Raw genomic sequence first — 17,833 nt, 5'->3', positions numbered from 1 at the left:
ATGTTGACCGGGTGTAAGCATTGTGTACATATGAATACTAAGCAATGGATAGTCCAGCTAAGTGGATTTGCCCATTGGTAAGCAATGCTGAACCTGCCCCTTTAAGCACTGCCAACCTTAGCTATGCAGGTTTGCCTGTAGCTTAGCTTAGCTTAGCATTTTCAAAACCATCCAATCATGGCAAAGGGTGGGAAATCGGCCGTATTTAAACCTCTCAGGTGGAAATACAGCTCATAACTGGTTCTAGCTCTGCACTGTAGGGAGTATGGCAGGTGGTGGAGAGGGCATGCGCTTCTGGGTGCAGTGCTGGAGCATACAGGAGTCCAAGGTCATTGTAGGACTCATGGTAAAAAAACATGACATGAGACTGCTGCAGGACCAGTACCAGGGCTCCCAATATAAAGTGGAAACCTGGGAAAGTCTCGTCCATGATCTCACCAGTGCCACAGGTATCCCTCGGACTGGTGAGCAGGTCCGGCATCACTATGCCGACTTGAAACGGAGGAAGAGGGAGCTCTTGGAACAGTGGGTCCAAGAAGCAAGAGACAGGGGAGATGTCTCAGCAGTGTGTAAGTATTCATAGCAATAATTGCTTACCAAAGTCCAGCCTGTCTATGTGTTGGATAGGTATGCATAAATATTTCTCTATTTTCATTACAGCTGCAGCTGAGTGGGCTGTGAACCAGGATGCCCATGCCAGCAGGTTGCAAAGGCTGTTTCACGAAGCTGGTGAGTAACAATCATGGTTGTAGTAGTCATACCAAATAAATATAAAGGAGTAAAATGTCACCTGGCACTATAAAATGTATATGGTTTCCACTGAATAAACTAGACAATATGACAGTAATAGTCCCATATAGGTCATATTTAAATAAAAGTGTAACTGCCTGGCAATAAAGTTCTAAATACTGGACTGGTTGTGTTTACTCTGGTATTGTATGGCCTCACATGTTGCATTCACCAAAATCTGGTATGTGAATAGTACTGTTGTGTCAACTGTTTCTCACACTGTGCTACATAAAAAATATGTCCAGGAATGTCTGTATAAGAATGTTGTAATTACAAGGTCAGATTGTACAACCAAGAGAGACTTAGACAGAAAACACTGAGTCAAAAGACAGCACTTTCCAAATAGCTCACTCTGATGAAACACAAGTTGTGTTTTTAGCACACACAGCCATGGTTTGAATCCCGGGAGTGGTAGTAAGTTGTATGCATAATCATACCTCTCGTCTGTACAGATTTTTGCCTCATATTGTTAGCCTGTTCCTCTATTTTCCTGGCAAATCACTGGGATGATCTCAGGACTATAGTCACTAAATAATGACATACAGTTGTGTTTCAGACTTCAGATCCTTCAGAAAATGTATATTAAAACAAATCCTGTTACTCTAGTAACTTTCTAAAAGTTTATAAGAGCAATATTTAAAATATGTCCCTATTTTTACCCACAGTCTGTCAAGCTTTGTACAGCTTTTTTTCATTAAGAGGTTGAGATGTATGTGCAGAATGATAACTAGGAATCTGGGAATATGTGTAGAAAGATGTTGTCAGGTAGTGGTAACAAATATTCCCTCCACAGGTCTACCAGGTAAGAGAAACAGAATGTAGCTATAAGACAATTGAAGTATACACCGTGTACAAACATACCACTGCCCAAACCAAGGCCAAAGGATATTGTAATAATACCTGTAGAATAATGATTAGAGCACTGATCATTAAAGTTGTCAGTACTGGAAGGATATACAAGTTGTTAATTGACATCTCTCTCTTCCCCCCACCATATCTGCAACAATAATCTAAACACACAAACCAATGGGTATGTTTTACACCAAACCTACTGTTGGGACATGTGCCCTATTGTTCAACAAATATTGAAATGTGTTTCTATTAATGTTCCATGTTGAAATACAATCATTGGTGGCCTGTTGCTATCAATGTAACCTGCATGCTGTTGTAATGGTCACTGTAGTTCCATATATACATGTGTTCTGTTTGCTATGCAACTGTTCCAAATCTGTTGTTTTGGGTTAATGGGAATATCTATGCATGTTTGTGTTGACTATTACTAACCCACATATTTTCTAAAACTGCAACACCATAGCACATTTAGGAAGGCCAGACCCAGCAGCATACCTCTCAACCTGGAAACATCAAAGATCTGGACGAGGCCCATGAATAATAGGTACAAATCTGTATCAAATTTGCATACATAATTAAGTAACCCCACCCACTCCACTGGAATTATAGGACAACCAAAATATGGCATCAACGTTCCCCTGCAGCCATTCTAATGTCCCATTACCTGGCTATTTCACCCAATTTACTATAAACACTAATGTGTGCATACTACTTTACTTCTACAATGATTATTTGGATTTTATTTTTATATTTTATAGCACAATGCACAAACACTAAGACATCTGCTAAACAAAGCTGCTAAACAAAGCAATACTGTCTCACAATGGAAATAGACTTGGCATTAAAACTCACATTCATTGAGACAGCATTGAAACACACACCACAGCCAAAGAAAACGCATCTGGCCAGTGGTGGCTAAAGATTACCTTTGGGTTGTTTTCAAATCATGGCCCCTTGCACACAAAATAAGAAACACATGTGTTCTTTGATCCACCTTTCCGACTTTATTAAATTATAATCCTTGTATAATACAGCACACTTGTTAGGCAGAGCGCATTTTAAATTTATTGTTTGAACATTTTCCCAGTAGGCAATGAAACAAAATGCATGAACCAATAATGACAAAATTGCCCAATTCACAACATGTCCATCACAAAAGTCTACTTCCGCACCCACACTCTATACATATATGTATATAAGACAGTAGTATAAGCCACAGGCATCTTGCACTTATTTTCAATTTTATTTATTTATTTTTTTTTGGGGGGGGGGTGGACAAACATTTTGGAGTGTTACTAGAAAACAATGTTGTGTTACAATGATACATTTTACTGCCAATTCCTGGACACAGACCCCTGTGTTCTACAGTCAAAGCAACATACCACTATGGAAAATCAGCAGTTTCCTGAAAGATAGGAAGACTGAAACTTAAATGGCTATCATTTAGTGAATTCAGTTCTCACTTCTCACCATAGCTCTGAAACTCTTAGCAAAAATAACCTGGACAAAGCCAATAATGGAAGGAATACAGCCCCAAAATTTGGACAAATTTCAAATGCTGATCTTATAAACTTAGGAAATTGCTAGAATAAAAGGTTTTGGGCCAGATTCATGAAGGCTTGCATGGAGTCTAAGAGTAGAGTAAGACTCCATGCAGCCAACATGTCCACCAAGCGATCCAGGAACAGCCAGTAGGGGCGTGCAACAGAGCTCCTAAAATGAGTCTTACATGGGCAGGGCTTGGATATGCAGATTACCTCAATTGCAAGTGAAAGCTATGCAAATGAGGTAAATTTGTGATCCAGGAAACCCGAACCTGTCCAAGTAAGAGTAGTGTTATTTGCAGAAATGTACTCCATTGATAACCGAGTACAGTTCTGCAAATAGCAAAACGGAGCCATGACAGCTCCAAAAAAAGGATGCATCTAGTTGAGGAAGCATGCCAATGGCCAAAAATATGGCCATTGGCAATGTTCACCGATGCAAAATAAAAATAAAATATATATTTTTTTTATCCCGCTCTCCGGTGTTTAAGCATAGCGCAAACGCGTTGCACTCTAAAAACCAGAAAACCAATAATTAAAATCCACAAATGTGGATTGTATTGTAATTCTTAATTTACAATGCAAGGGAATGGCAGGCTGAAGACAACATGGCTACCGAGTAGAGGTTGCTAAGGGGGGAAGCTCAGTCTAAGAGATGTAAGCAAGCATTAGTAGGCAATCCTATGCAAATGAGGGTTAGGATAGTGAATCCCAAGTTTGCATAGCAAATGAGCACAGTCAGTGGAGTGTAGGAGTAGGATAAGGGGAGAAACAGAGTAGAAGATAGGTGACATCATGAGGGGGGTATGTATGAAAGAAGTGAAGCTCATTGGAGCAGCTTGGCATGTGTCTGCTGTCATTTACACATCACTGGAAGAGGTGTGTCAACAGGTAGCCTAGCTAAAGGCAAGAAATTGAAGGTGTATGCCATAGATAATACTTAAGTTTCTTGCTGAAGTGCCTGCAACATGTATGCACTCGGGCGCATGCCTGTATATCTGAGTAAGACTGTGTGCGCGCGTTTAAGCTGGAGTAAGTATGTCTAAGGCTGTTTAAAGTTGTGTAAGCACGTTTGCACCAGTGTGCACATGTTTTAGCAAGAATAAGCAAGTTTTAGTCCGTGTAAGCATGTGTGCGTGCGAGTGAGCTGCTGTGCATGTGTTTGCACTTGTGTGCGCGGCGCTGCCCCCCTGAGGAAACAAAAAGGAAAAAGGAAGCACAACAAATAGTAGGAAGTTAACCAGGGAGTACTAGCAGAGCTAGCAGGTGAAAACAATCAGAATCAGGAAATTACACAGGCAGTACACTAGCTCAGCCCAGCCCAGCACTTAAAACTCTGCAAACAACATTCCACTATGTTTCTCTCAAGAGACACTGTAACACTGCAGTAATCTAATAGAAGTGAAAACTGAAAAAGCTTTACTGAAACAAAGAAATGTTAGGGGCTGCCATCACTGTTATAAGGCGACATATGCAACATGCTGAGGGTGGTAAAAATGCAATGCTGCTGGACAACTCAAAGTGAGGAGACAAAGAAGAGTGTACAGGCCCAGGGTAACCTATCAGGGGCTACATGAGCTGGAGATAGCGGAGCACTATAGAGTGGACAGAGACCTCTTGCAGCAAATTGTTGAGCTGTGCAGACCACGCCTCACACACAGAACCAACAGAGGGGAACCCATCCCAGTGGAAACCAAAGTATGTGTTGACCTAAAATATTAGCAACAGGTACCTTCCAGAGACCAACTGGTGATATGATGGGGATATCACAGGCATCAGCATCCAGGGTACTGCACCAGTTCTGGATGCCATGTCAGCGCATGCCGGTGATCATGTATATTTCCCCAAATCCTGTGAGGTATTGGCCACCAATATGCATCTCTTCCAGCAAATAGCGGAATACCCTGAGGTAGTGGGTGCAATAGACTGCACGCACATATGCATCAAAGCACCAGCCGGTGAGCGGGGTAGGGTCTACTTCAACCGCAAGGGCTTCTCCTCCATCAACTGCCAGGTCATTTGTGATGCCCAGGGCATAATACTGAATGTGTGTGCTGGCTGCCCTGGAAGCTACCATGATTCCCATATCTGGCATCTGACACAGCTGTACCAGACATTTGCCAGTGGGGACATCCCTCATGGTCACCTAGTGGGGGATGCTTGCTATACACTGGAGGCGTGGCTGATGACACCCATCAGAAATGCACACACACCTGAACAGGAACACCATAATGAGGCACACGCACAAACATGAAATGTAATCGAGCATGTGTTTGGCCTGCTCAAGTCATGGTTCTGGTGCCTGGACACATCTGGTGGAGCCTTGCAGTACTCACCAACTACATGTATCCAAATTGTCATGGTATGTGCTATGCTACATAATATGATCCTGTGAAAACAGCTGCAGCAGGAGCAGCATAGGCCTGGGCCAAACAGCCCCCCACCATTGGCGAGGCCATCACAGGCAGAGCGTGACTCGGAGGAGGAACAACTTGAGCCTGCCCCAGTAGGAAGAAGGAGGCGTGCCCAGTATGCTTTGGCCTTGGCAAAGAGGCAATGCATAGCACATACACTGGCTCAGTAGGAACCCTGGAAATGATACCTCTCTCTGACTCACACTTATAGTAAAAGGGATGCCTAACTTGACACTACCTGTTTCCAAACATGTATAGGGAGTGCAGTATGTGCATCCGACATAAGCAGCCCTGCAGCACCACCTCAGGCATGATTGCCATGTGTTAAGCAATATAAAGCAGTGCTAAACAGCTTTCACCACCATTTAATATATGTAAAGCAATTGCACACACTAACACTAGCATAACTGTGGTCAATGTTGAGCAATACTGGGCAACGTTCAGCAATGTTGGTTAACGTTGAACAATGTTGGACAAGCTTGGTCTACGTTGGGCATAGCTGAACAAAAGCCAACATGCTCATATTTGCTCTATTGGCCCTTAAGCAGTCTGGTCTGCTCAGTATGAAAATATAAAGCAGTGACAGGCCTCGAACCCAGGATACTGTGCACTACAGTCATAGTACTGAACCACTAAACCATGACAGTATTGCATTGGTCAGCCTGTATGAAGAAATGTTGATAAGTCTATGCAAAGTATCTCATGAAAACCCTGCAGGCACAGCATAATCCCTGTCGAGTTATGACACAAAGGTGAGCCCTGCAGTAAGAATAGAACCCGATTTTCAACACACATATAGTATAAATGTTAATATTGGTCATGTTCACACATATCAACAAATGTAATGGACTTCAGACAGCAACATACTGAAAGGTCACACAGGGCATACTCACACACTTGAATAAATGAGACAAATGTCAGGCAGCAAAACACTGAAAGGACAGACTGGGCATGCTCACACACTTAGGCCATGTCTAAGTACAGCAGTGGGCCACACATATCCGGCAGTTGCATGTGTTAACCCAGGAACCTCTCATGATTCACCAATCCACCTTGTGCACACAGTTATATGACAACAGACACATATATAATATACTGGAACCCTGTCATAATAAAATATGTTCTGCAAATACTTAGGTTGTTCGTAGAAAGTGGGAAAGCAAAGAAGATAAAAAACCTGCAATCAGTATAATCAATAAACAATGTGCATCCCGAACATTACCATAGGTGCATAGGTTGATACTAGGCTATCTGCCCTAGGGCATTTATAAGCCTAGCCAGAGTGTGTTTGGCTTTCGCAGCCCTGTTAGATTAGTAGACTGTGCCTGTGAATAGTAGGTCACACAAGATAGGCCTTTTACGTTTAGTTTATTGTGCCTCTGTCTAGCAGGGACCCAGAAGAGATCCCAGGGGTAAACATACGATCACCCATCCACTAGTCAATATGTCTCCTGTAGGGGTTCAGTGGGGGGCTCTGCCTATGCGAGACTGGGATCCCATTCCAGAGTGAGTGGAGCCTCTGGGATATGAATGTGTCCCTCCAGCATGTCCTGTTAATATCTGTGCTGAGGTGTAAGTCCCTGGAGCATGTAGCTCTAAGGGATCCGGATATCCTGAGGTGGAGCATGTCCATTAATTCTGTGTTGGACATGGCTGTAAACAACAGGCACAGATCGCATCCGAGTAAGCAGTAAGCAACTGAGTAGAGCTGGAGTTACTTTAGCTGAACTGCACAGGGCATCTGTGTGAGTCCCTAGATCCACCTGGTGAGGTACTTTTGTGGCCATTACATTTGCTGCAGGTGTCGGGTAAGGTACATCCCAAATGGGGCATTGTATCCAATCATGGGCCTGATGAGTCTAGGGGCACAATGACTTTACTTGATCTAGATGTGAAACCTTTTGGGGTAAGGTGGGCTACATAGAAGGTCTGTCTAACCACTTTGGCAATGTGATTGTCAAAGGTTAGATTACTAACTACTCTTGTCCCCAAATCCCTAACAACTTTTACCATACTTAATGTATTAACACCTATGTGGTAATGTGTGGGCACTTTGTTATTCCCAAAGGGGATAACTATGCATTTAATGGCATTTAGCTGTAGGCCATGGCTCTGGCACCAGTTATCCATCTCTGTGAGACCCTTTTGGAGGATGCTTGTGCCAGCTGGAGAGTCAAATATGGCACCCAGTTTGCAGTCATCTGCGAACATGGTCAGCCATATTCCTCCTGTGTTAGCCTGTACATCAGAGAAATATATACTGAACAAGAGAGGTCCCAGGACTGAGCCTTGTGGGATGCCACATGTAACTGGTGTAGAGTCAGACATGGCACCTGCAATACTTACCATGTGGGTGCTATCCCTGATCCACTTAGCAATCCATCTTGTGACATATGTGTCGATATCTAAGCTGGTGAGCTTATGTATGGTGCCTGAGTGGGGTATTGTTTTGAAGGTTTTTGCGAGGTCCAGGTAGGCTGTGTGGACTACCTTCCCTATGTCTATGGACCTGGTAACTGTTTAAAGAAGTCGACCATGTTCAAGAGGCAAGATCTGCCCACAACAAAGCCAAATTGTGTAGGATCCAGTGTCTGTAGGTTCCCGATGTCTGTGTGTATGAGTTCCATGATTATACACTCCATAGCTTTGCAGACCAGGCTAGATTAGGCTTATAGGGTGATAGTGTCCAGGGTCTGTTGTGGCACCACCTTTGTAGAGCGGGACCACTGTTGCTGTATGCCATTCCTTGGGTACATATCCTGTAATAAGTCTGATATTGAACAGTGACTTCATGTGAGGGTTACGTTCATCATGAAGCTTGTGTAAGATGCAGGACGGGACACCGTCTAGTCCCATTGATGCTGTGTTGTCTATTTTGGAGAGGGCAGCACTTACCTGATCATCTGTGATGTTAGGGAGGCTACACTCTGTTGGGATGGACATTTGCTCATTAGGTGGGATGGGGGTGACATTTTCACTGAACCTGTTTGACAGGATGTTGGCAATGTCCGTGGGTTCAGTGTATGTATTGTCATTTTGCAGTAACTCACAGCATATCTGGGAATTGGCACCCAGGTTCATGACATAACTAAAGAAGGCCTTGTGATTGTCCTTAGTGTCTGGTGCAATTTACCTTTCGAAGCGGGTCTTAGATGAATTCATGAGTGAACGTAGCATCTTGCTAGTACTGATCAGAGATGCCTTCCCTTTTTTGGGATTGTGCTCTATCATGTAGTAACCCCCTCTTTTTGTTGTATAGTCCCCTGCCTTTGGAGGAGTGAGTCTTGTTTTTATTTGGGATAGCACGATCCATGCATTCCAGTAGGTGCCAATAGAATGTGTTTGTAAAGGATTCAGTGGTCTGAGCCATATTTACCTCTGTCCCAGGGTCTTTGAAGGGTAACATGAAAACCACTGTTGGCCAGCAGATATGTGAGTCGAAGTAAAAAATGATGAAAACACCAACAAATTACCAAGAAACCATGACTTTAATGTCCAGACCGGTTTTGGCAAAAAATGCCTTCTTCAGTGACACATAGTCAAAAAAGCAAAAGCAACAAGTCATGAATATTTATAAACCCACTCAACCAATAAGAAAATGCCCAACCCATGAGGGAAATGGTATATTCCCGCTACCAAAAATACAATACCAAAATCCAAATAATAAAAATTAAACTCAACACAATAATATTGATAATAAATGTAACAGCGTGAATAAATAAAATACACAAGGATAGCAAATAACATACTATGCAGAGCAGTACAAAGAGCCCACTGAATGTCCTATGTATTCATATAATAAGCTACATTTCATGATATATGAAATGGCAAAACTATAGGAAACAAATATATAATGTACAACTAATACCTCTAAAGGCATAATCTCACCAATATAGTATCACCTCACAGAACCATATTAATGAAACAAATATAAAGTAAGTAAAAATCACATAACCATGAAAACTAGCCCATAATGTGTTAGACTAACATATAACCATAGTAAGTCTGACAAAATATGTTGGACTAACTTAATACACCAAAAGTAAACAATATAACACAAAAATGATAAATCACAATGGTACAAAAGGCACATATATTCATGAAATTTTTGTGTAATTATAAATTAACATGTAGTCCTGGTGGAGAGGCCACTTAAAACATGGTATCCACGTATGCCTAAAATGGACAAATGTAATATTAGGATTATTGCAACCATATACCAATACAGAGACATTTGACACAGAGGGTATAAATTCCTCATAGAAGTTATAGTCATAAATGATCATTCAGACCTGGTGGAAAAAGCACTCCCAATGTGATGATCCAGTATTTTTCTTTGTGATTTAAAATGCTATGCCAACCTTGTGAATTGTTCCGATCCCCAATAATTCTATCAATAATCATAAATGTAAAATGAGCATTAGGGTGTTTCAATGTATGACGAAATAAAGCATTGGTATCTTTTTTGTTCTTGATATCACTTCTGTGTTCATTAATACGAGTTCTGAGTGATCTAGAGGTTTGGCCAATATAAAAGGCCGAACATTGACAGGTGGCTAGATATATTACCCAGCTAGTACTACAATTGCCAAAAATTCTGCAATCGTATACTCTACTGGTATTCTGGCTAGTAAATTGTTTGAGTTTACAAACCTGTTTACCAGATCCACAGTGACCACAAGGAAAGGCTCCCAATAATTCATCCCCAGACATAGTAAGCTGTTTGTATATACCCCCCCCCACTTTCCTTATGTTTAAAATGAGAAAATAATGAACCCAATGTTTTTCCTCTCCTATATGTGAACTGGCACCAAGATCCCAAAAATGGTCTTAGTTGTTCATTAGCCATTAGAATGTTCCAATGTTTATTTATAATGCCCTTAATTGCATTATGATTTCTACCATAAGTTGTAACAAACCTTATAGTAGACAAAGATGAATCATTACACTGTGTTTTGTATTGTAATAAGGTGTTTCTATCAATATTAGTTGACCAGTCCAATGCCCCAGCTATATCCTGTTCTTTATAACCTCTATTGGCAAATCTCTGATATAAATCTAAACTGGCTTTCTCATATTCAAATGGTGTAGAACTGATACGTTTCATCCGCATGAAATGAGACTTTGGTATGTTGCGGATGGTGTGGTGTGGATGCATGCTGGAGGCATGCAATAAGGTATTATATTGGGGATATTTGCGGTAAGTCTTGGTATTCAAAGTATGATCACTGTTCCTGGAAACAGTAACATCCAAAAAATTAATAGATTGTAAGTCATATGTTAGAAGAAGGCATTTTTTGCCGAAACTGGTCTGGACATTAAAGTAATGGTTTCTTGGTAATTCGTTGGTGTTTTCATCATTTTTTACTTCGACTCACATATCTGCTGGCCAGCAGTGGTTTTCATGGGAAATTCCGGGCCATGCAGTACCTACGTGCGGAGCATTGTGTTTGGACTGCTGACTCCGGGCTTTGCTGTAGGGATGTGATTCGCAGTTACTATCATTTTGTAAAAGGGAATTTTCCGCTGACAGTTTTATTACCAACTCTTTGGAAGCCTTGGTACCTGGGTGTATTGTTTAGTGAAACTGGTATTTTTGTTTTTGTGACAGCGTGTACTGGTTTTTCTGTGTATTTCGAATTATGGAATAGATGCTGTAGGAACTACGCTTCGCTCACTCGTATTTGGGCCTACCGACTACATTGGACTTTTGGATGTTTTTTGTGGTCGCCGAGTGGATATCATCGGATGTTTTTTTGTGTGGTCGTTTACAATTGGTCAACAACGTCGAATAGCTACATTCCATGTATGCAGCTCTATATCATCATTTTAGGGCAACATCTCCAGGAGTAATAATTGAACTTATAACAACTTAGATTAAGGACTGGGATCTTTGTGGACATTATCCTTGGGTATATGTGCTTGTTCTTTGAAGGACATTTTATATATCACCACTGCCTGGGTGAATCAGATACTATATTTTTTTGTTCTTTTTGAGGGACGCTGTTACTTGGATATTGACTTTGTGGTCGCCGTTCACAATTGGTCAACAATGACGGATAGCTACATTTCATGTATGCAGCTTTATATCATCATTTTGGGGCAACATCTCCAGGAGTAATTGCTGAATTTATAACAACTGAGAGTAAGGACTGGGGTCTTTGTGAGTATTATCCTTTGGTATATGTGCTTGCTCTTTGAAGGATATTTTATATATCAATACTGCCTGCGTGAATCAGGCATCATATTCTTCTGTTCTATTTGAGGGACGTTGTTACATGGATATTGATTTTGAACATATTGTTTTGAATGTATATGATTTATGAACATTGACCATCAAAAATAATTTTTTGATCCCATTTGAAGTATATCTATGGTGATGTGGCCTACATTGTTTTTTGCCCTAACTAGTTGATTATTGAACTGTTCAGGGCTATATAAAAAAACACTGTAATAACTGCTTCCTATTATATCAAGGACAACAACTTTATTTTATCAGGGCAAATGTTTATTGTAACAACTATTGTGCCAAGGACAAAATTAGTCATTAGTGTATGCTATTTACTATTTTCTATTTTTCAGTACAGCCTATATTGGACTGATTTATATATATTTGAGCGACTTGTATACTTTTTGGGGAGAGGTGTTTAGGTTGTATTGGCCTCATTGCTTTTAGGGGTTTTGGCATTTATATATGTCTACCCACAGTTTATATATTGGTCTTTCAGATATATTATCTGTCTAGTTGGCTTCTAGGCTTGATTTATATTATACAGTATTTTATTGGAGCTGTGTTATGATTTAACTTTATCAACCTTGTATTAACAGGCTTTAGTACACGTTTTCAGGGGCTTTATACTTTTATGTTTGCTGTATCTTGTCGACTACAATTGCATTTTTCAGCACAGTCGAATTTTTTGATATCAGTCACACTATACAATATTTTACTAAGCCTCTTGTCTGACTAAAGTTATTGGCATTTGTATTAGCACTTGGACCATTTTTAATTTGGGAAATTTTGATACCGAACAGTGTTTTTTCCAGTATATTGCTTATTCACCTTATATTACATCAGTGTGTATCTCCAATATTGGACATTTATTTAGATTTCCCTTTATGGCCGTCTAAGTCCAGAACAGTGCGGTATTGGAATTTGTCCTAGTTTTCATCATTTTTATACTTATTATAATTTTATTTGTTTAATTCTATGTTGAGTGTGGTACCCTGACTGACATCCATATAATCTGATATCAGTATTATAGGTTATTAACTGATTGTTTCCTCAGGTTTGTCAGCACTGTTAGCAATATATATAATTTTTCTCTATATATTAACAGCATGGACTTGGATCAGATCTTATCAGGATTATGTGCCGATCGGGAGGACATTGGTGTGTTCGGTATTGGATCCTCACCAGGCAATAATCCAACTGAGTCTGAACAACAATTACCCCAAGATTGTGATTTGGCCTTTCATTCTTTAACTAAGGGGCTAAAAAAATCTTAGATCTAATATTTGGCACCTTAAATTATTTCATGCCTATCAGAGCAAAAATATTGCTCCCAGGGGCTTAAGGGTCAGGTTACAACCTCTGGTCGGCAGACCAGAAGACAGATTAATCCAGTAATGGAATGAAGCCCTTCAGCAAGCGTCCATGTTATTTGTTAATATATTGGCACAGTATTATGGGAGGATGGTGGACACTAACCTTGTTGAGGTTAGAACAATGTGTCAGGAATTCAAAAAAATTGAGCATCTCCCTGTCTTCCAACAATCACTTAACAAATTGTCTAAGGAGCTGACAAATCACGAGAAAATAACCAAAGAAAGGAAAATTAAAAAATTTAATAGGGATAACCTAGACTACCAAAGAGGACGCCCATTTGAGGCACATAGGACTGTCAGATTTATGGATGTTGGACAGGGGTCCACACCCAGTAGAATGAGAAAAAGACCTAGGTCTATTTTGAAAACTAGAGACAAGTCTAATACCAGCACATCAGGGGAAGATTCCTCATTTACTGACAATGATAGTGCTGGACACCAAGAATCACCAAATTGCAAAAAATCAAACATTACTGTCCCTTTAGACATGGTACCAGGCATAGAGGTGGACATAAACACAAACACGTACACCAAACCCAATTCCCTGGAAGGATTGATACAAAACTTCTTAACATAACTAATTGTGAATATCAAAATGTATTGAACCTGTTGGATGTAACATTGTCTGATGAACAAGAAAAACTTTTAAATAAAGGACTTCGATTTGTACCTGAGTTTTCTCAGATGAATATCATATTGTTAAAGATATCACCAGTTTTTGTTGTAACCTTAACCTTAAATTATTTTTTGTTGACAGAGAGCCTTAAAGATCTACTGAATTCAGATTTCCCAAATCTGAATTTCAGCCTCCAATGAATAAACGTGTGACTATTTTTATGTAATCTGTACTCAGAGACTTACATTTTCAACATAAGGAATATACTATACTTGGACATAATTTATCACCCCCGGAAACTATTGCCCTACAACAATTACTCAATAATCATAACATTACAATTTTACCAGCAGACAAGGGTGGAGCGGTGATGGTTATGAATATGAGTTACTACCTCAGTGAGGGTAGATTACAACTTTCTGACGCTAGATGTTATATGCATATGGTTATTGATCCCACTCCAGTCTTTAAAAAGCAGATTGATTCCTTCTTACATTTAGCTGAGGAAGAAGGTATTATTAGTATGACTAGTGCTGAACACCTCACTGTTAAAGATCCACAGAAACAAATTTTATATCTTCTCCCCAAAATTCATAAATCCATCTCTAACCCTCCAGGAAGACCAATTGTTTCTGGCATCGGATCCTTGACTGAACCATTATCCATGTTTCTGACCCAACATCTTAAACCTTTATTGAGTTTTGTCCAGGCAAGACTACAAGACACCACACATTTTCTACAGATTATACAGGATACACAGTTGGAACGTGCTTGGCTTATGTGTTCACTAGATGTTAAAGCCTTATATGCCAGTATTCCACACTGGCCAGGTCTACAAGCACTACAATATTGGTTAGATCAGTCTGCCCTATATCCTCCTGGATTTAATACACTTCTCATTTGTATGACTGAACATGTGTTAAATAAACACATTTTTTTTATTTCCAAGGGGAATGCTATTGGCAGCTCCAGGGTACGGCTATGGGAGCTTCTTTTGCTCCCATTTATGCCGATCTCTTCATGGCTTTTTTGAAGAATGCATGATTTATGAACCACTACACAACATCTATCTTGTGGAAATTGATATATGGCATAGATATTTGGATGATTGTTGGATGGTGTGGCGGGCAGATGACACATATTTGCAGGAATTTGTTGAGTATCTCAATGGCAATATATGGGGAATTGATTTCACGGTAACATATGACTTACAATCTATTAATTTTTTGGATGTTACTGTTTCCAGGAACAGTGATCGTACTTTGAATACCAAGACTTACCGCAAATATCCCCAATATAATACCTTATTGCATGCCTCCAGCATGCGTCCATGCCACACCATCTGCAACATACCAAAGTCTCAATTCATGCGGATGAAACGTATCAGTTCTACACCATTTGAATATGATAAAGCCAGTTTGGATTTATATCAGAGATTTGCCAATAGAGGTTATAAAGAACAGGATATAGCTAGGGCATTGGACTGGTCAACTAATATTGATAGAAACACCTTATTACAATACAAAACACAGTCTAATGATTCATCTTTGTCTACTATAAGGTTTGTTACAACTTATGGTAGAAATCATAATGCAATTAAGGGCATTATAAACAAACATTGGAACATTCTAATGGCTAATGAACAACTAAGACCATTTTGGGGATCTCGGTGCCAGTTCACATATAGGAGAGGAAAAATATTGGGTTCATTATTTTCTCATTTTAAACATAAGTAAAGTGGGGGTGTATACAAGCAGCTTACTATGTCTGGGGATGAATTATTGGGAACCTTTCCTTGTTGTCACTGTGGATCTTGTAAACAGGTTTGTAAACTCAAACAATTTACTAGCCAGAATACCAGTAGAGTATACGATTGCAGAATTTTTGGCAATTGTAGTACTAGCTGGATAATATATCTAGCCACCTGTAAATGTTCGGCCTTTTATATTGGCCAAACCTCTAGATCACTCAGAACTCGTATTAATGAACAAAGAAGTGATATCAAGAACAAAAAAGATACCAATGCTTTATTTCGTCATACATTGAAACATCCTAAAGGTCATTTTACATTTATGATTATTGATAGAATTATTGGGAATCAGAACAATTCACAAGGTTGGCATAGCATTTTAAATCACAAAGAAAAATACTGGATCATCACATTGGGAGCACTTTTTACACCAGGTCTGAATGATCATTTATGACTATAACTTCTATGAGGAATTTATACCCTCTGTGTCAAATGTCTCTGTATTGGTATATGGTTGCAATAATCCTAATATTACATTTGTCCATTTTAGGCATACGTGGATACCATGTTTTAAGTGGCCTCTCCACCAGGACTACATGTTGATTTATAATTACACAAACATTTCATGAATATATATGCCTTTTTTTACCATTGTGATTTATCATTTTTGTGTTATATTGTTTACTTTTGGTGTATTAAGTTAGTCCAGCATATTTTGTCAGACTTACTATGGTTATATGTTAGTCTAACACATTATGGGCTATTTTTCATGGCTATGTGATTTTTACTTACTTTATATTTGTTTCATTAATATGGTTCTGTGAGGTGATACTATATTGGTGCAATTATGCCTTTAGATGTATTAGTTGTACATTATATATTTCTTTCCCTAGAGTTTTGCCATTTCATATATCATGAAATGTAGCATGAATACATAGGAAGTTCAGTGGGCTCTTTGTATTGTTCTGCATACTATGTTATTTGCTATCCTTGTGTATTTTATTTATTCATGCTTTTACATTTATTATCAATATTATTGTGTTGAGTTTAATTTTTATTACTTGAATTTTGGTATTGTATTTTTGGGAGCGGGAATATACCATTTCCCTCATGGGTTGGGCATTTTCTTATTGGTTGAGTGGGTTTATAAATATTCATGACTTTTTGCTTTTGCTTTTTTGACTATGTGTCACTGAAGATGGCATTTTTTGCCGAAACCAGTCTGGATATTAAAGTCATGGTTTCTTGGTAATTCGTTGGTGTCTCCATCATTTTTTACTTTGACTCACATATCTGCTGGCCAACAGTGGTTTTCATGGTACATTCCGGGCTGTGCAGTACCTATGTGTGGAGCATTGTGTTTGGATCTTTGAAGGATACCATCTCAGTTTTGAGAAGTGTGACATTTGCTTTTGGTAAGCTCTTCACTGAGAGAACCTAGGATGGGGGTGGGGATGGGATATGGATGTCCAGTGAGATAAATGTATGGTCTGACCTTACCAATGAGGGGCATACCTCTGGTTTGGAACATGGAGTCCCCATGTTGGTGATGATCAGGTCCAATATGTTTTCCCCACTTGTGGGTGTGGTGACCAGTTGTGACATAGCATTTGGGTTTAGAAATTCTAGCAACCGTTGGCCGAGGGTGTTGGGGCTTGAATAGTATTCCCAGTCAATGTTTTGTTAGTTGAAGTCACCACATATAATTGTGTTTGTAGAGACCATCATATTCTCCAGTGTTCCCAGGAAAGCTGAGTGGGGTTCCTGAGTTTGGGAGGGTGGTCTGTAGCAGGCTACAAACTGAAAGGCAGTTTTGCCCACTGTTAGTAGCACGTGTATGGTCTCTGATGCTTCCTGCAGTGCTACTAACCTGGAGGTGTGTGTATCTGTGATGTATACGGATGCTCCCCCAAAATTTGTTGGTATGTCCGAGTCTTGTGGCCGAAAAGCATGGTATGAAGTATAACCTGGTAGTGCTGGTGTGCTTTTGAGAGCCTGAACCAGGTGTCTGTTATTGCACAGATATCGACATTCTCCATACTGACGATAGTCTTGAGTGTGCGCATTCTCAGGTCTAGACATCTGGTGTTGAGCAGCATTACCCGTAGTTTCTTTTAAGTTGTATTGTCTATGGAGGTGGGTTTGTCTTTTGAGCCTTGCCCAAAAAAGGCACTGTGGGGGTGGCAACAGCCTTAGCCAGTATTCGAAAGTCCAGGGGTGACAGGTGCAAGCTGTCCATAGCGAAGCTACGTGGCATGTCGAG

The sequence above is a fragment of the Protopterus annectens genome, chromosome 8.part0 (genome assembly GCF_019279795.1).
Source record: "Protopterus annectens isolate FY-2018-M chromosome 8.part0, PAN1.0, whole genome shotgun sequence".
NCBI classification, from domain to species: Eukaryota; Metazoa; Chordata; order Ceratodontiformes; family Protopteridae; genus Protopterus; species Protopterus annectens.
Note: the sequence above shows the minus strand (reverse complement) of the source record.